Here is a 26,562-nt window from a genome sequence, read left to right on the forward strand (position 1 = left end):
CATGACACTCGAGCAGCGAGGGTACTGAAGCGTTTTTTCGACAGGTAATACCTATAGGAACAAAGTATAACTATTTCCTGCGTAGGATCTGGCGACCATTTTTATTTATAAACAATTAAGTGTCAAAAATGGCATTTTCCTTTTTTTTTTCAAATCAATGGAAAACAGTAAAACTTATGGTTTTTTAGTACAAATATCTTTGAGATTATGGAAAAAGCTTTAAAATGACGTATTACAAAGTTTGATATACTAATTTATTGTTAATATAATTGCGACAAAAGGTCGGAATTGCAAAAAAAATTATTTTCGCAATATCTATTGTAAAAATTAGTGTACAACTTTGAAATTTTTGTCATATAAGGGTTCTTTGGTGCTTAATATGTGATAAAAATTTCAAAGCGATTCATTCAACTGTTTAAATTTTATTCAAATTATTTATCCCAGAGAGCATTTTTTTTGCAATAACATAAGTCAGAAAAAAATGACGTTAGAACCATTCCACAAGTGTCAAATGAAAGAGCATAAGCTATATTTTCAACTTGGTTTAAAAAAAGCGAATAAAAAATGCATGTATTAGTAATAAATAATTTTGCAAAAGTATCGTAAATCTTTCCTTATAAACTTTTTTATTTTGTTATATAAGAAATTATATATATTTATTTCAATTTTTTATCAATTATGATATAAATAACATTACTTGGTAGTTGTGCACTTAAAACAGGGCAAAAAAGTTAATTTTTTTGGAAAAAGTTATTCAAAAAGTGTTTAATTAAAGATTTACGATACTTTTGCATAATTATTTATAATCCATTGAAATGTTACATTTAGTGTGCATTTCTTAGAGGAGTCAATTTTATTTTTTTAATGTGTAGGGGGTTCAGTAGAAGCTTAAGTTCAAGTTTTTGGGGTCGGGACCCTTGTCCCCCGGCCGCCATATTGGAAAAAGTGCTGCAAAGGGCTTTCGCGCTGTATCTCCTAAACTAGCAACCCTACAGAAAATTTAGTTAAACATAAAATATAGCAAATTAAATTTTCTACAATTTTACATCTATTACTTTTTATCGTCAAGTGAGCAACAAAAAAGTTATAAACAAAAATAAGAGAAAATTTTGTAAGAAGTTTCCTTTTGGAGGTTATAACTTTTTTTCCGTTCATTTCACAATAAAATAACATAATAGCTATTTTGTAGAGGATTTTTCGATGAACATTTTTCACTATAAAGTTGTTTAATTTTATTTATTATCTAGGTTTTACAGCGCTCCAAACTTGACCAGATTCTCTAATTCTCATAGGAATACAATAAAAACAATACTTTAATTAAAATTACGTTATGCCGACCACGAACATCAAATTTAAGGTGAATGACGAATGTTGGTCATTTTTTATGTTTTCGAGGTCGCTGAATCCGAATATGAACTTTATTTTTATCTAGAGTTGGTGGAACATGTTCAAAAGTAAAATTTTATACAAAAATGCCAAAAATTAATTTTTATGATTTTTCAAATTTACCTCGCTGTATCATTCGTTGCTGTAAATATTTCCTTTTTAAACTTTTACTGTGTCATCTTTGAGGTATTTAGATAACAATGAAATTTGTACAAAATGTTTAAACACATTATAAAAGGAGTTGTTAATTTTTAAACATTTTGTCACCATATCTCGTTAGTTTCATGTTTAGTTAAAAAAGTTGAGTGACAAACTTTTTAGTTTATAATTTTACCAACACAGCAATAAAATATGATTCATGAAGAAGTTTTTTGGAAAATTTTAAGTCAAAATATACAATAGGAAATAGGCAAAAAGTTATGTTACTTCATAGACAAGCGGCACACCCCAAAAAACGCTTATATCTCGAGATCCTGGTCACGGTGTGGTGGATGGCTAATTTTGATCATACTTTATAATTTTGATATCAAAAATCGTTTTTTTGTTCTTCTTAAGAATTTTGTAGTTTGCGGTTGCGTCATTCTTCTTCTGGACCGGCGAATATGTCCTCAAACAACTTCTTGGGCCTTTTCTATATATGCTTACGGTTATAAGTTTTATAGTGGGGAGAAAGGTCAAAAATACATTAATAATAATTTATATAGATAGAAAAGTAAGCCTAACCTTTTTTTATTGTATCCCTGTGAGCTTTCGAGCATCTGGTCAAGTTTGGAGCGCTGTAAAACCTATATACATAAATGGAATTAAATAACCTTATAGTGGAAATTGTTCGCTAAAAAACCCTCTACAAAATTGATATACTGCTATTTTATTTTAAAATGAACTGAAAAAAGTTATAACCTCCAAAAAGAATGTTGTTAAAAATTTTTTACTTATTTTTATTTATATCTTTTTTGTTGGTCACTTGACGATAAAAAGTAATAGAAACAAAATTGTATAAAATTTAATTTGCTACGTTTTATGTTTAATTAGATTTTCCGTAGGGTTGATAGTTTACGAGATATAGCGCGAAACCCCTTTGCACCCCATTTCCAAGATGGCGGCCGGGGGACAAGGGTCCCGACCCCAAAAACTTAAACTTAAGCTTCTATTGATACCACCTACACATTAAAGAAATAAAATTGACTCCTCTAACAAATGCAAGGTATGGCCTAAAAAATGTAACATTTTAATGGCCTATTATTACTAATGAATGCATTTTTATTCGCTTTCTTTAAACCAAGTTGAAAGTATAGCTCATGCTCTTCTATTTGACACCTGTGGAATGGCTGTAACATCATTTTTTTTTTCTGACTTATGTTATTGCAAAAAAAATGCTCTCTGAGATAAACAATTCGAATAAAATTTAAACAATTGAATGAATAGCTTTGAAATTTTTATCACATATTGAGCACCAAAGAACCCTCATTTGGCAAAAATTTCAAACCTGTACACTAATTTTTACAGCAGTTATTGCTGTATTTTTGAAAATAATAATTGAAATAATTTTTTTTGCAATTCCGACCTTTTTTGCCAAATAATTATCAATAAATGAGTATATCAAACTTTGTAATATGTTATTTTAAATATTTTTCCATAATCTCAAAAATATTTGTACTAAAAAAACAATAAGTTTCAGTGTTTTCCATTGATTTGAAAAAAAAATATAAAATGCCATTTTTTGACAGTTAATTGTTTATAAATAAAAATGGCCGCCAGATCCTACGCAGGAAATAGTTACAATTTGTTCCTATAGGTATTACTTGTCGAAAAAACGCTTCACTACCCTGGCTGCTAAAGTGTCACGAACACGGTATATTTTTGTCTTATTAACCTGGCCTAGAATCTCTTGAAGATATTATGAAAATTTGTACAGAGAAAAAGGACCGAAATTAAATGACAATGGTTCGACGATTATTATCCTATTGTTTATAACTTCGTCGCACATGCCGGTCAACTGTGACCGGCTGTATTTCAGAAACTACTTCTCGCAATTCAACTTTTTTTAAAAATGAATAACCATTTTCAATTTCGTTGCAAAACGAAAATACAGCCGAACCATATTCCAGTCCAATCAGAGAGTGCTGCAAGCACCTCTACCGGTTTCGAAACTTATTAGTCTCTCATCAGAAGGCACATATGCTGCTCTCCCTGATCCAACCAAAACAAACCCCAGCGTGCAGTCACGAATTGCAACGAACGAAATGGCATAGATGCCCTAGCGGCAACTGCTAGCAAAATACTAAGTTTTCATTCTAATGGCATATAACATATCCCACCAGAATGAAAACAATGGGAACCTTCTCTGGTTACACCTCCGAGACTTCTACAATTTGCAAGCCATACGGATGCTGAGACTAAGGAAGATGAGGGAATTCTACAATTTACAATTCACGTCACATCTGCTCAGCGCGGTAAAGTTCCAACGAGACTGGTTCCCTTCATACTCCACACAGAGTAAATGTAAATCAAAAATGAATAACCATTTTCAATTTCGTTGCAAAACGAAAATACAGCCGAACCATATTCCAGTCCAATCAGAGAGTGCTGCAAGCACCTCTACCGGTTTCGAAACTTATTAGTCTCTCATCAGGAGGCACATATGCTGCTCTCCCTGATCCAACCAAAACAAACCCCAGCGTGCAGTCACGAATTGCAACGAACGAAATGGCATAGATGCCCTAGCGGCAACTGCTAGCAAAATACTAAGTTTTCATTCTAATGGCATATAACATATCCCACCAGAATGAAAACAATGGGAACCTTCTCTGGTTACACCTCCGAGGCTTCTACAATTTGCAAGCCATACGGATGCTGAGACTAAGGAAGATGAGGGAATTCTACAATTTACAATTCACGTCACATCTGCTCAGCGCGGTAAAGTTCCAACGAGACTGGTTCCCTTCATACTCCACACAGAGTAAATGTAAATCAAAAATGAATAACCATTTTCAATTTCGTTGCAAAACGAAAATACAACCGAACCATATTCCAGTCCAATCAGAGAGTGCTGCAAGCACCTCTACCGGTTTCGAAACTTATTAGTCTCTCATCAGGAGGCACATATGCTGCTCTCCCTGATCCAACCAAAACAAACCCCAGCGTGCAGTCACGAATTGCACCGAACGAAATGGCATAGATGCCCTAGCGGCAACTGCTAGCAAAATACTAAGTTTTCATTCTAATGGCATATAACATATCCCACCAGAATGAAAACAATGGGAACCTTCTCTGGTTACACCTCCGAGGCTTCTACAATTTGCAAGCCATACGGATGCTGAGACTAAGGAAGATGAGGGAATTCTACAATTTACAATTCACGTCACATCTGCTCAGCGCGGTAAAGTTCCAACGAGACTGGTTCCCTTCATACTCCACACAGAGTAAATGTAAATAAAAAATGAATAACCATTTTCAATTTCGTTGCAAAACGAAAATACAGCCGAACCATATTCCAGTCCAATCAGAGAGTGCTGCAAGCACCTCTACCGGTTTCGAAACTTATTAGTCTCTCATCAGGAGGCACATATGCTGCTCTCCCTGATCCAACCAAAACAAACCCTGGAATATGGTTCCCTGGAGTGCTTGCAGCACTCTCTGATTGGACTGGAATATGGTTCGGCTGTATTTTCGTTTTGCAACGAAATTGAAAATGGTTATTCATTTTTGATTTACATTTACTCTGTGTGGAGTATGAAGGGAACCAGTCTCGTTGGAACTTTACCGCGCTGAGCAGATGTGACGTGAATTGTAAATTGTAGAATTCCCTCATCTTCCTTAGTCTCAGCATCCGTATGGCTCGCAAATTGTAGAAGCCTCGGAGGTGTAACCAGAGAAGGTTCCCATTGTTTTCATTCTGGTGGGATATGTTATATGCCATTAGAATGAAAACTTAGTATTTTGCTAGCAGTTGCCGCTAGGGCATCTATGCCATTTCGTTCGTTGCAATTCGTGACTGCACGCTGGGGTTTGTTTTGGTTGGATCAGGGAGAGCAGCATATGTGCCTCCTGATGACAGACTAATAAGTTTCGAAACCGGTAGAGGTGCTTGCAGCACTCTCTGATTGGACTGGAATATGGTTCGGCTGTATTTTCGTTTTGCAACGAAATTGAAAATGGTTATTCATTTTTGATTTACATTTACTCTGTGTGGAGTATGAAGGGAACCAGTCTCGTTGGAACTTTACCGCGCTGAGCAGATGTGACGTGAATTGTAAATTGTAGAATTCCCTCATCTTCCTTAGTCTCAGCGTCCGTATGGCTTGCAAATTGTAGAAGCCTCGGAGGTGTAACCAGAGAAGGTTCCCATTGTTTTCATTCTGGTGGGATATGTTATATGCCATTAGAATGAAAACTTAGTATTTTTATATATTCAACTTTTTTTCTTTTAAAAGAAGCATCCTGTCGCGTCCATTTCAATACCGTTTTCTTAATTTAATTTAATCTAATAGTCTTATTAATTTAATTTATCTAATTTATTTATCGAATTTAATCTAATTTATTTAATCTAATAGTTGCCGAGATATTTTATTTGTTTATAAGATAAAAAATTTGAAGAAACTTTAAAACATTTCCTGAGGCCCCTTAAATAGTCCAATTTCAATTCTTGTAAAGTACGTTAAATAGGTATAGTGCCTTTTTACACAAAACTCATAATTATTCTGGTTATTATTGCGACCTTAAATTTTTAATTCACAATTAAATTGATGCTAAACTGTTTGTTAGATTGTCGCCGGCTTCTGGAAATATAATCTAGTACAAAATATACTTTATGCCACCAAGCTATTTAATTATTAATAAATAATTACTTCAGTAAAATTTTAGTTGGAAATTAAATATTTTGTTAAAAAAACCCGGATTTTCCGAGAAAAATTTTTGTCGAAGGAAATAGGAAAAAATATCTCTATGCAGAATTATATTCTTTATATTTTTAGAATTTATATATTATTATTATTTATTATATTATTTAGAATAGATTATTATATTCTTTAGAAATATATTTCTTCTTCTTCAGCCTGTGTTCGTCCACTGCTGGACATAGGCCTCTTCCATTTGCTTCCATCGATTTCTACTCTTGGCAATTCTCATCCACTGCTTGCCCGCGATTTGTTTGATATCATCTGCCCACCTCTTCTGCGGTCTGCCTACTCCTCGCCTGTTCCCTCTTGGTCTCCAGTTTGTTAGTCGCTGTGTCCATTTTTCGGGATTATCTCAGGCAACATGTCCGACTCATTGACACTTGAGCCTTGCTATACGTTCTGCGACATCAGTAATCTTTGTTCTTTCACGAATATCGATATTTCAAATTCTGTCTCTCAAACTAATCCCTAGCATGGCCCTCACCATCGCTCTTTGGGTTGTACTGAGCTGCTCTAAGGTTTTCTTTGTAAAGGCCATGATCTCTAGTCCATATGCAGTTACAGGCAAGATACATTTGTCATAAACTCTACGTTTTAAACACATTGGTATATCTTTATTCTTCAAGATAAAGCTTAACTTGCCGAAAGCTACCCAAGACAATTGTATGCGTCTTTTTATTTCGGCTATTTGGTTTTCTTTGCCGATTTTAATAGTATGTCTAAGATATGTATATATAGTGGTCTACATTTTCAAGACTGATGTTGTCAATAACAAGATTAGTTTGTCATTACTCATTATTTTTGTTTTCTGAAGATTCATTTTGAGACCTATTTTATTTGACTGCTGGTTTAATTGCTTCATCATTTGCTCCAGTTCCTTGATATCTGTACTGAATAATACTATATCGTCCGCAAACTTCAAATGACTCAAACGTACCCCATCAATGTTTAGACCTTTTTCGTCCCAGTCGAGATGTTTGAATACATTTTCCAATGCTAATGTAAAAAGTTTTGGTGAAATAGTATCACTTTGTCTAATACCTTTACCTAGGCGTATTTTTTCGGTTTTTTCGTCTTCATTGATTTTGATGTGGACTGTGGCCTGTTCATAAATGTTTTTAATGAGTGTAGTGTACCGTGAGTCTATTCGAGCATTTCTTAGGGCTGACAAAGAGGACCAGGTTTCAATACTATTGAAAGCCTTGTGAAAGTCAATAAATGCCATATGTAAAGGTACATTATACATATTCTGTGGTTTTTTCTACCAGTGTTCTGATGGTTTGTAAGTGATCGTTAGTACCAAACCCTTTTCGAAATCCCGCCTGTTCAACCGGTTGATATAAATCAAGTTTTTGTGTTTTGCGGTTGGTTATTATTCTTGTTAGCAATTTGTATAAGTGTGACAACAAACTTATAGGTCTGTAGTTTTCAATATTAGTAGTGTCTCCTTTCTTGTGTAAAAGTGTAATTTCGGCGTTTTCCCACAGACAGGGTATTCTTTTCTCTATTAGCCACTTATTCAGCAAGACTTCCACAACCTCTACAACGGTGTTGCCGCCCATTTTTAACATTTCAGACGTTATACGATCCTCGCCAGGAGCTTTCTTATTTTTCGTTTGCTGTAAGGCATGTCTAATTGCCGAAGAAGTTATTTTAGGGAGAGTTTCCGAGCCGACCTTTAGAATAATTGTTCTATGGTCTGTTGCGGGGTTCTGTATAGTAGATGTATAAAGATTCTTGTAGAAAGTTTGTATTTCCTTGATTATTTCAGTTTTTTCAGTCACCGTATTCCCCTGTTGGTTTTTGATTTTAGTTATCTTCGATTTTCCTTTAGTTAAATTTGATTTCAATATTCTCATGTTTCTATTGTTTTCGATGGTTTGCAATATTTGTTTTGTTTTATAAGCCCGCAAGTCTGACCTTATGCTCTTTTTAATTTTATTGTTGATAGCCTTATACTCTGGTAATTCTTTAGATGTTCTTCTTCTTTCTTCCATTAAATCCAGTGTTGTTTGTTGAAGTTTCGTTTTTCTCGGATTTTTATTTTTACCACAGATCTTTTTTGTAGTTGATGTTATGTCATTCGTTAATTTTTGTGTTATTTCATTTATATTTTTCGTGTTGAATACTGGTACAGGTCCTAGTTTTTTTTAGTTCACTTTGATATTTCTCTTGATTCATTTCGAGTGCTTCTATGTTTGGTAATTTATCCTGTGTTAATAATTTTCTTCTATCGAATTTCGTATTTACTTCTATTCGCACCCTAACTAATCGATGGTCACTACCAGTGTTAACAGAATTTAGTACAGTAACATCTTTAGCAATGTTTTTGAAATTAGAGAGTATAAAGTCAATTTCATTTTTTACTTTGCCGTCTGGGCTGTGCCACGTCCATTTTCTCTGCATTTTTTTTTTGTAGAATGTGTTTAAGCAGAATACCTTTTCTTTGCTGAGGAAATTTGCGAGCATATCTCCCCTGTGATTTCTACTTCCCAGTCCAAAATTTCCAATATATTCGTTGTCGTTGTTATTTTCGTTTTTTCCTATTTTAGCGTTGAATTCTCCCGTAATTATTAGGTAATATGTTTTCTCTAGGTTTCTGGCTCTTCCCTCCTCGAGACTGTAATTTTTCCTTGCCGATGGTGGGAGGGCTGAGTAGTTGGTCTTGGTCCCTTATGTTGTGAGGGGAGCACGACCAGTGAAACCAAACACAGTCTCAGCGTCCAGTGCCTGTGCACCGGGTCAGCGCCGGACACCGCCACTGGACGCTAAAAGGCGGAGCAACTGAGGCGAGCAGTTGCTGCGCCTTCGCCTTCAGCTAATTTGCTACAAGCACCTTTCCCCGTTCCCTAGGCCACCCTAAACCCAAATCACGTCGCCCACCCCAACAAAACCCTCTCTCTCATCACCAGAATGAGATACTCCCTCCTTCTGTGGGTGGCCGATCACCCCCCCCCCCCCGTTCCCCTAGAGTAGTAAAACTCAAGAAAAAATCCCCAATACTACGGTGGAAGGCATCGTGCCAAAGGTACGTGAGATGCGAGGGTTAGAGCATCGCGAACGATCCCTTCGGGATACCTGGCGACCTCCCGAAGTATCCAGCCTTGGCGCGGCAAGGGCGCACTGTCGCGTCTGACATAAAGGACGTCCCTACTCGTGGGAACTATATGGAAAAAGAAAAGCACAAGAAACGGAATGAAGACAATAATGACGACCACAGGCAACGGAACCAGGACGACGACGTGATTGACCTAGACATGTATGAAGAAACAAAGGAAACAAAAGACCAAAGGGAAAAAAGAGAACAGAGGGAGTTCGAGGAAGAACTCCTGAGAAAAAGTAAAGAATGCAGAATTTCGTTGAATAGGTCATCGGGACCAGCGAAACACTCTACACTGATACTAGAGGACAAAGAAGAAGTAGAGCAAGAGAAAGAAATTGAAGACCCCGAACCCGACCGGGAGGGCAGTGTACTTATGAATATACTCTTCGGAAACGACGAGCTACAATCGAATAAAAAAAGGAAGGCGGGTAGCCCTGAGCCAACGGAGAGGCTGAAGAGGGATAAAAGGGAAGACCAGGACGAGCCGGAAGAGACGGAGGGGGAGAGGGATCTCAGGATGCTGAGGGAGGTCCTGGAGATCCTCACCACAAAGGGACCGGTCGGTGGAGAGAAGAAATACAGGGCGGTTAACATATTGGCAGAACTGTACAAATTGAATAAATCTAACAAATCAAGCCTATACCTAGGGAGCCAGGCCTCGGCTATAGACTCAGAAGCGTCAATACAAGAACAGGAAAACAAAGGTGCCACGAAGCCAAAGATGGTGGAGATGGCCACCCAGACCGACGCATGGCACGGTCCTCCCGGGGCAGTTAAGGTGGCGAGCCTGGAAGGAATTAAAACGTACGAGGAATTCCGGGGGCACGTCCGCCTCGATTGGCCCGAGAGGATCTACAGGAAAGCGGTGATCGAAGTCGGTAACCCGGTCGAAATGAAGGCCAACGTAAAGGTGGTGGTCACAGAGCCGAACGACCCTGAGATGAACTTCTCTGTACAGAGGTTATACAGAGATAGGTACCCGGCACTAGCGACCCTTAAGGGGGAATACGAAGACATGGAACTGACATACACGGTGAAAGAAAACGGGGTGAGGGTGTCCACTACGGAAATCATTATCAAAACTGAGAGCCACACCCCGGAACAACTGTGGGACGCCCTGGTGAAGGTCAGGGAGGAGGCGAAGGATGAAGACCTAGTGGCCCTCCACCACACCAGCTATATGCCCGTGGAGGACCTGAGGAAGATGGCAGAAGCCATCTTCCATAAGACATCGGTGAAAAAGGTAGTAGTGCATACAACAGCAACCCGTAGAGAGAGGCCGACCTACGGGTTCATTGTTAAAAAGAAAGACGCCACATATAAACAGCTCCTCGAAGGGGTGGAGAAGGCAGTTGGCGATACAGACGCTAAGGGCGCGATTCAAAGCCTTAGGAGCACTAGGGATGGTGGCCTCCTAATAACTCTGGATAAAGACCAGACAGCGGCCGCGGAGATTAAGAAGGCAATAACCCAGAGGGAGAGCGGGCTCACCGCACAAATGGTGGGCTCGGAAAGGCAGGAGGTCATCCATGTGAGAGGGATGACTTCCAATACATCCGAAGAGCAGATAAAAGAGGCCGTACGAAGGGAAGTTGGAGCATGGGAACCATGCTTCTTAATCAAGCAAATACGCCCCATGAGAGGGGACACGAAGGCTGCCACCCTAGTGCTTAGTGCATCGGCCGCGAGGAAGTTGCTCGAACTGGGGAACATAAAAGTCGGCCTCGCCAGGTGCGAACTAGAGAAGAGGCTCGTAATTAAAAGATGCCAGAAGTGCTGGAGCTTCGCACACGAGGCGAATAAGTGCAATGGACCGGACCGCACGGGTCACTGCCTAAAGTGCGGAATACAGGGTCACGTCATGGAGGGATGCGAGGGGGAGGAGCACTGTGTACTGTGCAAAGAGCCGCACAGGCATGGAAGTGGTAGATGCTCCGCTTTCAGAGAAGCCCTACAAAAGGCGAGAGCGGCGGAGCGTGGCATGGTGCCCGGGATTCCTCCTCCGCGTTTCCCCCCCTACGAAGTAGGACCGAGATAAACAAAAAAGTGCAGGCCCCAGTGACCACCACCGAAAGGGAGGGAGGGGACACCGACATACAAGCTCGCGAAACCGACGGCGTGGAAGACGAACGGAGGGAAGGCCCCTCAACATCTAATGTCCCCCCAGGACTATAGGTGTCCTCTCGGTCGGATAGTTCTTGCGCGAATTTATAAACAAAAACAATGAACAACAAATGTGTGAGGGTGCTACAGATTAACGTCGGACGGGCCAAGGCGGCCCACGATCTGGTCCACGCGAAAGCCCTGGACATCGGGGCGGACCTGATAATAGTACCTGAGCCAAACAAAAATATTGCAGGGGGGTTTGGCTGGATATCGGATACGCGTTCCGATGTCGCTATCCATCTTGTCAACCGAAACTTAAGAATCGAAAAAATTACGAGGAAGGAGGGAGTAGTTAAAATCAACTTTGCTGATGTGGCTATTATAGCCTGCTACATCTCTCCAAACGTCAATATGACGGTGTACCTTGACAAGATGGAGAGCATCACGAATATGGCCCTGGCGGAGAAAAACTTCATTATTGCGGGCGATATTAACGCAAAATCCGCCCTATGGGGATCCCCGAGGAACGATAGTAGAGGAGTGGTATGGAGTGAGTGGATCTCCTCTCTCAATGTAATGGTCGTAAATAACGGCAAGCACACATTTGAGAGGGGCGACTCACGCACCCATATTGACGTAACGCTGGTGAATGACAGGTACTCCAGTAAAGTCACTAAGTGGGATGTGATGGATGAGAATCTATTCACATTCCACAAATACATCTCCTACGAGATCGGTACCGCGGGGACCACCAGTAGCGGTAGAAAGGTTATGGCATTCAATAGGGTGGCATTTAGGGAGAGGTTAGATGGCTCCTGCGAGGGGGTCACCGACTTCCCTGGCCTTAGGAATGCCATAATTCGCGCGCACAGGGAGAGCACGAACAGCAATCTGGTATCGTATACGGTACCGTATTGGTGGAATGATGACGTCCAGAATGCCCGCGCCCAGTGCCTCAGACTGAGGCGCATCGCACAGAGGGAGAGAACGCCTATGGCGAGAGATGAATACAAAAATGCAAAGAAGGACCTTAATAAGATCATAAGGAGGTCCAAGCGTACATGTTGGACCAATCTGTGCGATGCGCTTGAGGAAGATGTATGGGGTGAGGCCTACAGGTTAGTGGTTAGAACCTTGAGAGTCGAAACCCCATACAGACTTACTGAGGACAGGAGGCGGGACATCGCGGGTGCCCTCTTCCCCAGGAGGCCAGAGGTGCTGTTCGAGCCCACCATGTGTGAGCTCCCGGAAGCCGTTACTCCCATGGAACTCTCCAGGGCGGTAGACGCGATAAAGACAGGGAAGTCGCCGGGACCTGATCGGGTGCCACCGGAGGCCGTTAAGATCGCGGTTGCAGCACAACCAGAACTGATTAGATCGGTGCTGTCCCGGCTTCTTGTGTCCCAGGCTTTTCCTGACGACCTGAAACGGGCACGCCTCACGTTAATACCCAAAACGGGTAAGAATCCGGAGGAGGCCAGCTCCTACCGACCCATCTGCCTCTTAGATTGCCTAGGCAAACTATATGAAAATATAGTTAAGAACCGCCTGGAAGCGGGATTAGATGCCGCAAACGCCATCTCAGATAGGCAATACGGCTTTAGGAAGGCTAGATCGGCGGTAGACGCTGTCAGGTATGTCACGAGGAGCGTGAAGGACTGCAGGAAGAAGTGGGCAGTGCTGGTCATGTTCGACGTTAAGAACGCATTTAACTCCGCAGGCTGGGGGCATATCATCAAAGCGATGGAGGCCCTCAGAATGCCTACGTACCTTGTAAATGTTATTAAGAGCTATCTGACGGAGAGACACCTAACGATTAATAAGAGTCATGACGTGAAACTTTCGGCGGGCGTCCCCCAGGGGTCGGTCCTTGGACCGACCCTTTGGAACATCCTTTACGACGGCGTGTTGCGTATTAACTACGGTCTTGAGTGTAACGCGGTCGCATACGCCGACGACCTCGCGATCCTTATTACCCACGATTTATACTGGGAGGTGGTGGATAAGGCTGAAAGATGTTTTCGTCGCGTGAACGCCTGGATGGCGGGTAAGGACCTGGAACTTGCAAGCGCAAAGACAGAGGTGGTGATCCTCAAGGCACCGAGAGCCGGGCCTGACCTGGTTTTCCGTTTCGGAGCCAGCGAGGTGAAACCGTCCTCTTGCGCAAGATACCTGGGCATAGACCTCGAACGGGGACTGGGGTTCTCCAAACACCTCGCAAGGGTGGTAGGGAAGGCCGAGGCGCAAACCGCAGCCCTCCGAAGAATAACACCAAACATCGGAGGGCCTGGTAGCGCCAAACGGAGACTGTACCTACATACTGTACAGTCTACCCTTCTCTACGGGGCTCCGGTCTGGATCGAGGCTCTAAGGCATCAGAAGTATCGGAATATCTTGACTAAAGCGCAGAGGAAACCTCTGTTGAATGTATGCAGTGCATATCGTACTGCATCTACCACGGCCCTACAGGTCATCGCGGGTGCCCCTCCCATACATCTGCTTGCCAGAGAGCGAACAGCGCTCTATGAGTCAGGAAACGGCCATCTACCGGCGGTCAGAGCGGCCGCTAGGGAACGACTCATGGCCGACTGGCAAGCGGAGTGGGAGGCAGAGACGACCAAGGCACAGTGGACCAAGAGATTGGTCCCGAACATAGGGGCGTGGTACGCTTGTAAGTTCCGAAGAACAAACTTCTACTTCACGCAGTTCCTTACGGGACACGGTTCCTTCCGGGCGTTCACGCACGGCATTGGTAAGTCAAACGACGACCTGTGCCTGGCCTGCCACGTGAGGGATGACGCGGAACACTGCGTGTTCCGGTGTGGCGTGTTCGCTCGCGGGCAGACCAGGCTCAGGAATCGTTTCGGGGTCGTCGGCCCCGATAACATAATTGAGTTGGCATTGGGAAGCAGGGATAATTTCGAGTTCATAATAGACGTGATAACAGATATAATTAAAGATAGGGCAGCGCGTGAAAGGGCACAGCAGGGTGTATAACAAAAAAAAAAAAAAAAAAAAAAAAAAAAAAAAAAAATCCTATGTCTATTGGTGGTATGGTGGTAGGTACAATATTTTATAGTGTAGGTAAGTATGATTTGCGTATGTCGGATAGTAAAGGCAGACAGGGGTAGAGAGTTACATAATGGGCTTGAACTAGGTATACAGGTAAAATAAATGTAGGGAAAAAAAAAAAAACAGAAAACAGGCGGCCCTCCCGTCTAGGGCCGCCCCCAGTCCCATGAATATTTCCAACCGTCTCTTCGATCCCACATAGGGATCACGTAACCCAATTACGGCCCTATCGTTTCCGATAGGTGCATAAGAAACCCCTTCTTGTAGGGACAAGACACTCCAACTCTCCCCCTTACCGTTTTTAGGTAGGGGGAAGTATATAGGCCATTCTCAAGAACATGTTTACGGACAGCGCGGGATGTCCCCATGTATCGTTCTCTACAGAACACGTCCAGGGACATTCCGGGTCGGAAGAAGGGGTGGTTTTAGTTGGTAGGCGGCTGGTTATGGGGGGCACGCGGGATGCATGGACCACACGTGGTTTGCGCATCCTAGCGTGTTCTCCTCTCCTGTCGAGTCCAACAGTACTAGGGACATCTTCCCTAGTCAGCTATGAGCGTTCCCCTCGGTCAAAAAAAAAAAAAAAAGGTTTCTGGCTCTTGTAATGTCTTCCTAAAGTTGTTCTACCTCTTCATCATCTGCAGAAGAAGTTGGCGCATAACAAAGGATTATTTGAATGCTGTATCTACAATTTAGTTATAGTACCAGATAGATAACGCTATTAGAAATCTCTTGGAATTTAGTTACCAAGTTTTCGATTCTTTTATGTAGCAAAAAGCCTACGCCTCCTATACCTTGGTTATTTCCTGAATTGTATTGGTACAAAGTGTGCCCTGATTTTGGTAGAGCCGTTTCTTCGCCTTTAAGCCTTGTCTCACATACGCCTGCTATGTCCCATTTTATGGTTTTAAATTCTTCTTGAAACTCTTCTAGGTTATCTTCTGTCCTCATCGTTGTGATGTTATATGTTCCAATGTGCATTTTGTGTGTACTAAGCTAATTCTTGCCTCTCCGAGATTCCACGACGCAGACTCTTTTCAGAATTATAACGGTGAATTTTTATTTGAGTGTTTTTGGTGTAAAGTTAAAATCTTCGGAGTTACAGAGCAATAATTGAAAAAAGAATATTACGGAGCGCTAATTTGTTTATAAACAAAATAGCACATTTTCTACGGATTTTGCATACCTATATTATTAACATATACAATCATAAGATTCGATTCCAGCAATTAAATTACTGGTAAAATAACTTGTCCCAAAAATGACCTAATTTATTATGTTAACAATAAATAAAAAAAAAAACGCTGGACGGAAGGGCCGCCCGAGAACTTTATCGTACCGATCTATAATCCTTATCGTACTAGATACTGGCATTCTATAAAAATAACAAAGTTACTCGTTATTTTGATATTTTAGAAACACCTTGTATACTTGAAAATATTTTATGGTTCTACGCATCATTAATTCCTGCATTTGAGAGAATGTTCGGGGACACACTATAGATTATTGCATACCTAAATCAATAGAATATTAGTCATACTTTCATTTCAAATTAGTTCATTTTTCTGAGAAATTAATAGTTTACAATATTTGCATTTTACTGCATGGATTTTAATGAAATTTTGGAAGTAGCCCAAAGCCCAATCTCCTAATTCAAAGTCTATCCTATATACTATATACTATGGCGCTTTTATCATGGGGGCGGTTCCCACCACTTTTCGGGGATAGAACATTTTTATTTTCGAACTGCATGGAGCAAAAGGAAGAATTTTAAGAAAAGTTAAAAATGCGCTCTATAATTTGATCTTATTTTTTTCACCCGTCCAACTGTTTGAAAGTAGAAATAACACTATATTAAGAGGTATTGCAAAAGAAAAACAATGCATTTAAATTCTGGTGGATGATGGGTTAAATGTATGTACTTCTCATTTTTCCTTAAAGTACATTAGTCATATATTCTTTTGCACCATATCTCGCTTAGTTTGAATGTAACCGACATTTTAACGGTGCTCGTTTTAAATGCCTTTTCAAACACTACAAAAGCATGAGTACTTTGGGCATGCACCAAAAAAACAAACTCTTTTTACCTACCATATCTCTTTTTGTATTATAAATAGAAAATTTACGAAGGAACGAATCTCTTTATTATTTATAATCTAAAAAAATTTATATACTGTTTTTAGTTTGATGCATAGTTTTTAAGGTATTCACAAAAAAACCGTCCGAAAACGAATCATTTTTAAATGAAAATGGCCAATTTTCAACTACGCATAACTCAAAAAGTATTGAGTTCTCAAAAAAAAGTATAGATCAGTTTTTGCTTAAAAATAGGTTCTCTAGCCACCTCCATGCTTATTTTGACCAACAAATTTTCCACCCCCTTGAAGGGGTGGGAATTGCCCCAAGATAAAAGTGCCATATTATATAGGGTAGATTTTGTTTCTTGAGCTATTCCCTACTTACTGTGAAAATATCAAGTACATCGATGTAGTAGGATGGAATTCGGAGCCAAATACCCTCATTGACTGCCCTATAATAATGCTCTGCTATGATCGCGTGAGAGGAGACACACACAAGATTCTAGCAAAATTTCTATTTTCTGTAACTTTTCGAGTTTTTGAGCTACAGCAACGAGTTTTATGTCATTGGAAAGGTAATTTTACATTATTTCAAAATATGTAAAATATATAGGGCGTATCTAAAAAATTAAGATGTTTTTTTGATTTCCGGTTCAACCGGAAGCCATATTGTAGATAAAATTTATTGACTAATAGATAATAAAGTACTCTATATGTCTGCCAAATTTCAAATTTTAGTTTCTATTACAGAGGAAGTTACAGGCACTCGAATATTTTTTTATAAAAAATTTATAACTCCCCTCCTATGAGGAGATAAGAAATCTAACTAATGTTATTCAATTTACCGATAAGATATCAAAAATATATCAAAAAATAAATAAATTCCTTGGAGCCATTTTTGAGAAAATCTATTTCAAAGTTATGTCAAATTTTGATCCCTTAAATATAGGCAACCCATAACTTTTTCTGAAAAACGATAATATTCTTGTCATAGGCCCATCTTTAGGCTATATAAATGTGTTTTCAAATTAAATTTATCTTAAACAAGTTTTTAGATTGGTAGGGAAATGTATCGGGTGGGTGGTCGGCCATGCTGGCCGCCATTTTGGATTTGGAAATGTCAAATTCCGTATTTCTATTCATCTATCGATAAGCTAACTTTATGTTAAATTTCATTCGTTTCAGTCAAAATTTGCAAAAATGGGCCCCAAATAACCCCCCTATTTCGGCCCCCCTTTGAGAGGTTTTTTTCAAAAGCTTAGTTTCTCGACAAAATTCTCTTAAACTTACTCATACCAAATTTCATCGAAATCGGTCCGGTAGTTTTTGCTGGGCGGTGGCGACATACGTACGTACATACGTACATACTTCCGACATGTTTTTTTATTTGCTTTTTACACTCAGAAGGACTCAAAACGTCAAAAAAAAGTGAAATCTGAAAAAAAAAATTTTTGCACGTCCTATAACTTTATCTATTATAGTCATACTACGTATGTAGTACGATAAAGTAAAAACAAGAAGTACACGATATAATTTTGTTCTGACTATAATTAATTAATAATTAAAAAATACCTTTTTATAAATAAAAAACGGCCCCTGCAGATATTATTTTACATTTTTTGGAACATTCGAAACAAAAATTGATCTTTTGTAATTTTTCTCTTAAAGTTAAGTTGATCGTTTTCGTGTTATCAATAATTTAAAACTTAAAAAAGAACGAAAGATGACGATTTGCAAGGCTCAAAAATATATTTAGAAAATATCGTTTTTGAAATTACGAAACCCCTAAATTCAAGTTCAAACCTTATTCTATCAGGTCTTGTATACATGTCATTATTCATAATTATTTTGGACTTGTTTCATTTTGAAACATTGTTTTTTAGTGGTTAATGCAGGATCGCCGTTTTCCTATAAGGAACCTTCTTAATTAACAATTATTATACCTCTTGTAATCTTGTTTGTAATCGTCCCGTGCGAGTGGCCATAGTTGCCGAGCACGTTAATGTAAATAAAAAAAAAAAAAAAAAATTAACAATTAAAAACATACATTTTAGAATAAAACATGGCAAAAATTCTTATCGAGATCTGATAAAAGAAGGTTTGAGTTTGAATTTAGGTACTTGGTGATTACAAAAATAATATTTTGTTACTTGTATTTTGAGCCTTGAAATCGTCCTCTTTCGTTCTTTTTTAAGATTTATATTATTTATAACCCGAAAACGATGAACTTAAGAGAAAAATTACAAAAGTCCCGTTTTTTTTTTCGAATGATCCAAAAAATCTAAAATAATATCTGCCCGGGCCGATTTTTTTTATTTATAAAAAAAATTATTTTTTAATTATTAATTAATTATAGTCAGGACAAAATTATATCGGGTATCCCTTGTTTTTTATAATTTTTCACATACTAAATTGCATATCAAATAATTTTTATTTATTAAACAGATCGGTGAAGGTTGACCTTATATCGGATCCCCTACTATAGTAAAACCTTTGATATATTAATTACCAAGAATCAAGAATTCATTACAGCGTTCTGTTTATCGGCATCTTTAACAAAGCATATTGACAAATCATGCAGATGATTTAATTAAATACATAATAAATTGACCTTTCCAAGCGCAGTGTCACGAAACTGCCTCTTATGTCTCAAATATCTTTCAATTAATAAAAAACCAAAGCCATTAGACTTATTTGTTATGTTAATCAATACAATTAATAACTTAAATTATCTCATTAAAAGAATTTAATTAGTTAACTGTCTATGGTCTGTGTCTCTTATAACTGTATTAATAATCTGTTTTGAGAAACAATATTCCTGATTTTTACAATTGTTTTAGAATGGTATTTTTGCAAAAAAAGATATCTTTGATATCTTGCATAAAAATATAAATAAACGTACCAGTTTTTGTTTTCTTAATAGTTTCTTTTTTAATTTTTTTTGATATTCAAAAAACGAAAAATTTTAAAATCGGTTTTTCTAGAAAACAGTGTATTCTATCGACTTAAAGTAAGAGTACCTTTTAGTACTGTAATACCTTAGATTTTAATAATCCAGACTCAATAATGCTTAAAAATTAAAAACAAAAAAGTTACGCGATAATATAACTGTTGCCCTACCCAAAACGGACGCCTATGACCGGTACTAGAAATTTGCAATGAATGGAATCGATTTATCTCTGGAAGGTAAATATGTGTACCAATTTTTGTTGTTCTAAATTCTAAATGAAAGCGTTCTGGAGATATTTAAGAAAAACTAATTATCAGTCGCCATCTTCAAATAGCTCTAGCTCCTTTAGGAATCATTTTCAGACTAGATGAATTGAGTTAAATTGTCTTAAAATTATCTGAGGAATCTCCCGTCTACGTTTGTCGGTAGAGTTTCTGGACACCCTGTATATGGGTGGAACTACACTATCTGAAGCAAGGAAGTTTATAGGAAACCTAAGAAAAAATCAAAAAAGACAGGGACATTAGACCCATAAGATTTAACCTAAAACGCTTAAATAAAATGTGGTTCCTTACTGAGTTACTGAGTTTTATCTAAAAATGTAAATATATTTTCTCAGCATTTTAAAACTATTCGACGCATCATTTTCATACTTAGCAGAAAGTGCGACTACTATACACCCTACTAAATTATGATAAACAAACGTTTATAGCTACTACCAGAGGCGTACGACAGGGGATAGTGAATGGTTGACCCTTCTCAAATTCTACGCCACTGAAGGAATTACTATTTTAGGGCCATTTTTAGATTTTCCAATACTTTCTACGTACATAATATACTCTTCATTGGTAACGATGAAGACATTAGTTTTCGAGATATTTGAAGTTAAATATGAAACGGCACAGTTATTTTGATTAATTTACGATATGATTCATATGATTAAAATTTAAAAATTATTTGTACCCAGTACTTTAAAACTATTTGGCGTATCCTTATCATACTTGGCAGAAAGTTTAGGTACTGCTGTACACCCTACTAAATTAAGATAAACAAACGTTTCTAGCTACTACCAGAGGCGTACGACAGGAGATAGTGGCTGGTTGACCTTTCCCAAATTCTACGCCACTGACGAAATTGGTATTTTAGTGTAATTTTTTGATTTTCCGATACTTTTTATGTAAATAATAGACTCTTCATTCGTAACTATAAAATGATTAGTTTTCGAGATATTTGAAATTAAAAATGAAGCGACACAATACATTTATCAAAATAACCGTGTCGTTTCATTTTAAACTTCAAATATCTCGAAAATTATTGACTTTATCGTTACGAATGAAGGGTATATTATTTTCATAGAATGTATTGGATAATCCAAAAATTTAAATAAAATAGCAATTCCGCCAGTGGCGTAGAATTTGGAAAGGGTCAACCATTCACTTTCCCCCGTCGTACGCCTCTGGTAACAGCCAAAAACGTTTGTTTAAGATAATTTAGTAGTTTGTACAGTACCAATACTTCCTGCCAAGTATGAAAAAGATACGTCGAATAGTTTTAAAATTCTGAGCAAAAATACTTTTTTAATTTTTAGATAAAACACCATGTAACTCAGTAAGGAACCACATTTTTTTATTTAAGTGTTTTAGGTTAAATCTTCGTATTTTGTGCTAAGGTTTCTCCAGTTACTATATGGACAAGTATTAATGAAACACCCTGTATACAAACAGTAAAAAGAATTTACTTACATAGCACTTTTGGTATTTCCTAGGTATAAATGTATGTAGGTATCTGACTATCGATAAAAAACTTATTTACATACACGGTATTATCCCCTCTACGACACAAAATGGAATCTAATATTTTATTCAATTCTTCCAAAGTTCATTAAATGCTCAACGAACTCCCGTCTATCTCATTTGTCTAGAAAAGTAAACGATCTACCTACTCGGTTTCCAATCAAAATTTATTTAAACTGCTGCTGGTAACTCCCGCTCCCGCTTAATTAAATTGATTTAACACTTTTTCATTACACACTCTCGTTACATGTTTTCACAAAGTGATTACAACAACTATCAATCAATCAATTAACACCGAGATACATCTCAATCAATTACAGGCCAGTCTGTTGAAAATGTAAATAAAAAATTGGAACCCAAAGAATTTGTGTCAAAAAATTTCGACTTGTGTATTTCAACAACTGAAAATTGTGAAATTTTACTCTAAGATATTTTTACCGTATTTTTCTAATACCTAAATGAAAAATTAAAAAATAAAAATAACATTGCACTGAAAACGAATTATAAATACTTAATACCTTTTATTATCTCCAGGGACCCCGTAAAAAAATGGCGTCCTTTCATACAATAATACCTATACTTTGCGGCAAATTAAAAAACAATAGTAAAAAAAAGTAAAAAAATAAAAATTAAACAATGTAGAACTGTGTAAAATTTATTTCTATGAATAAACACAATAGTTACTGGCACATTGTCAGTTAAAATTCTCCATCCCCCTACAGAAGCAAAAAAAATGTGTAAGTATAAACGTTGTATAATACCAAAAAATATGTTGACTGTATGCAAGCTATAGCTGAGTTCTCACCCCATTAAATAAATTTTGGGGAGTATCATCCAAATGGTATAAAAAAAGTATGAAGATATTCTTTACAAATACGAGCTTGAACATTTTAAATTGTTCCTTTCATGTTGGAGCCATTGTCATATCCTTAACCTCTACGATCATACTATCTCCAGGGACCCCGTAAAAAAATGGCGTCCTTTCATACAATAATACCTATACTTTGCGGCAAATTAAAAAACAATAGTAAAAAAAAGTAAAAAAATAAAAATTAAACAATGTAGAACTGTGTAAAATTTATTTCTATGAATAAACACAATAGTTACTGGCACATTGTCAGTTAAAATTCTCCATCCCCCTACAGAAGCAAAAAAAATGTGTAAGTATAAACGTTGTATAATACCAAAAAATATGTTGACTGTATGCAAGCTATAGCTGAGTTCTCACCCCATTAAATAAATTTTGGGGAGTATCATCCAAATGGTATAAAAAAAGTATGAAGATATTCTTTACAAATACGAGCTTGAACATTTTAAATTGTTCCTTTCATGTTGGAGCCATTGTCATATCCTTAACCTCTACGATCATTTAAGTTTAATTGAAAATCATTTATTAATTGTTTTATGGACATGACTTACCACCGGGGTGGAAAAAAGCACGTACATTACATCTACAAAAAATAAGATACTACAAACTACAGGGGGCTTATTGTCATAAATTCACTCTCAAGACTCTATGGAAAAATAATAAAAATAAAATTGAAAAAGAGATGACAGATGTAGAAGAAAAAAATGGTTTTCTTGCAGGCAGATCCTGTATGGACAGCATATTTTCTCTAAAATAGGTTATTCAGAAAAGATTAGCCCACAAACTTTCAACTCGTGTAGTCTTTATAGATCTGACAAAGGCAAATGATAGTGTACCACTTGCAATGCTCTGGAGCAATGGAAAAACAAAGAATAAGCAAAAAATATAAAAGCAGTAAAACAGCTCTACAAAAATACAACAGCAAACATTAAACATGGAAACAAATTAACTAGAGCAATGTCTATAAGTAAGGGTCTTAAGCAAGGTTGTTGCAGAGCACTTAATATATATCTAAATGAGGCGCTCTCACTGTGGAGAAGAAAGTTCTTGAAAACTGGAAGAGGAGTACACCAAGTGGAGCCTCACAAATAATATACAACAAACCGAGTACTTAGTTGTAAGAGGAAAACCATAAAGCCTACAAATCGAAATGGGTACTATAAAACCAACAGAAAATTTCAAATACTTGGGAGTTTAAATAGCATCAAAAGCAGGAAATAACGAAGAAATACATTCCAGAATTGATCAAGCAAGATCAGCCACCAGACAGCTGCACGGACTATTACGAAATAATTAAAGAGCAAAAAAAAATAAAAGAAGAATTTAGAAAACAATAATAGAAAGTACAGTGGAACCTCGCTAACTCGGATTCATCGGGACCACGGCCGATCCGGGTTATCGAAAATCCGGATTAGCCGGAGAAAATGGTAAAAATAAATAAAATACGGAATACTTACAGATAAACTTCATTATAATTGAAATAACATGAAGTGTATATGCACAGTACACATCTAAATTACGTATCAATTACGCCTTTATCAATTCTACCTAATGCTTCTAGTTTCTTTTCCATTGTCACTACAACATTTTTACATTTTAACAGTGAAGACTAAGACCATTGTTTAAAAAAGAATTTTTTAATAGTCTTTTAGTCTTTTTTTAAACAATGCCAAGACAGTTTGAAATAAATAAAGGATACTACAGGTGGCTGTTGTTTCCGATAACACGACAATGAACGTCGTGTGCCATGAGTCATTTTTACTATCGTATAATGTAGTTCAAATTACACAAATAGCCATTATCTCTCAAATATTATATTACATACATTTTTATTGTTGAAATGTTTGTCTGATAAAAATCGGTTCGGGTTAGCCGTACTTCCGGGTTATCGGGGGCCGACTTATCGGGGTTCCACTGTAGTAAGTTGTACGGCGCCGAACTTGGGAAAATAAACCAAAGAAACAAAAATCAAAATTTAAGACCATGCAAATGAACTATTGGAGATGATGTTGCCGACTCGCTAGACTTATTAGGGTGAGAAACGAAGATATTCGGAGAGAAATAGAAATTGATCTAGACCAGTGTTTCCCAACGTGGGGCCCCCGCCCCACAGGGGGGCAATTTGATTGTTAAGAGGGGCAATTCGAATATGGCCTCAACACGAGGTTAACGCTCCCGCTCCAGGTCATTTAAATGCAATGCTAGATTTCTGCGAAGAATATTATCGTCTCTATTTGCTCCTCACGCTCATACTTCAACTAATAATCGTTTCCTTGCGGCTAGTTATCAAATTTATTTACCCATCGCTAAAACTGGAAAAAATCATACTATAGGAGAGAATTTAATAAAACCGACAATATCCGCATTTCTTAAAACGATTCTTGAAAAAGATGTAAAAGCTATGCCACTCAGTAATAATACTGTTAGCGGAAGAATAAACGAAATGGGTGAAGATATTGAAAAATAACTTGTTAAACTGAAAACAAGAAATTTCTCAGTGCAAATGGATGAATCAATATTTACATATTTACATATTACAAAATATACATAGTACGGTATATCTCCTAAAATTAATAAACTACTAAAGAAAATTAGTAGATCAGATTTTGTAAGTCTCTCCAATAAAGATTTTAACACTAGCTATTATTACACCATCTAATATAGCTTTTTTATTCTTACGTACTAAACTATACCTTTTTCTTATTGAATTAGAAGATGAATAAATACTAACTCTTGGCTATTCCGGTATTTAATTTGCTTGTTGTAACTCGAGAGATCTATTATTAACATATCTAGCATAAATTTAAATTGTCGTTAAACAACTACTTAATGACTATATAATTTATACATTATTGATTATTTCCTTTGTTTTATATAGGACCTAAAATACTGTATTTCTAGTGTTCTAGTATTCATGTTACAAGGCATAAATACTGCTAAATAACTATTCGCTTTGTGCAAGTACTTGGAGGGATACGAGAAACGATCGTGCGTGAGTAGCGGTGAAATACTGCAACTTTCTTAACATATTTCTTAAATAATTCATATTGTCAAATTGACGTATTTACCTATATTTCTGTCATTGAAAAGAATGGGATTTCGCAGATGTTGTGTTATAAATTGTAAAAATTGTATGTGGCTCCACAATATTGATATGATATGCAATTATTAAAGTGAATTTAATTAATTGTATTTTGCTTGTAGTTTTGCATTTTAATAATTAATTTAATTTAGTACATACCTACAATGTTCACCTTTTAATAACATAACTATAATCTTACTTTTTCTTCTTATTCTTTTTTTGGGCTATGGCCTTGACAATTATCCAGTATCCAGGACTACATAACTATTGGACAATATAATTAAAAGTGCTAAAACTGTTGCTGAGCTATGAAACCAGGTGTCACTCTTCTGAACTTGCACGGTCCCAATAGATACAGAAAAATTCACTTATTAGTAACTCCTTTCTTTTGAAGGAAGTTACTTTTACTGATCCTAATTCTCTGAACACTTGGCTGTTGCAAGCCACAAATGTCTTTGCAAGCTGATCTTAATCGTTTATACCAGTGCTTTTCAATCTGTGGGTCGCGACCCCTAGGGGGGTCGCGAAGCCTTACTCGGGGGTTTCGCCGACTGAAAGAAAAAGTTGAGATTCTTAAAACACAATTTTAGTGGGAAGGATGTGCTTGTTTGTTTTTTAAAAAAGTTTATCAAACTAATGTTACTAATCAAATCATTTTCTAATTGCAGTCTATTTCTCTTTTTAGTTTTAATGTCTACCATTATAAGAAATGTCAGTTCACACAAGTATGAAGTTGCGAATTGCACTAATAATTTAAGAGCTTCCCTTGCCAGCTCTGGATATTAGTGTTTTATTTTTATCCAAAATACGTCGACACTTTGCGAATAAAATTATATTTTAAGCATGCCATCAGCAGTTAAATCTAGAAGACATTCTTTCATTGTTTTTTTGTTGGTATCAGTCAGATCTACTAATGTTTCCAACAAAGAGTTTAGAATCCATCCACGCCTATTGTCAGCTTCAGAGAGCAACTCTGGAAAGTATGCCAAAAGTTGCTCTTGTAAATTATGCAAGCTCTCTGTAATGCAAGGAATGTGAGCCGATACTGCAAAACTTTGGTCTGTTGCATTATCTTCATCAATCTTCTGAACACATGGAAAAGACTCAAACATATTGTTTTGCAGAGAGGTTGACCACAAACGAAGTTTTTCGTGAAATACTTTTACTTTATCTTTAGCTGTTAAAATATTATCTTCTCTTCCTTGAAGGTTTTTGTTCAAATTGTT

This window comes from Diabrotica virgifera, chromosome 3, assembly GCF_917563875.1.
Source record: "Diabrotica virgifera virgifera chromosome 3, PGI_DIABVI_V3a".
Classification (NCBI taxonomy): Eukaryota; Metazoa; Arthropoda; class Insecta; order Coleoptera; family Chrysomelidae; genus Diabrotica; species Diabrotica virgifera.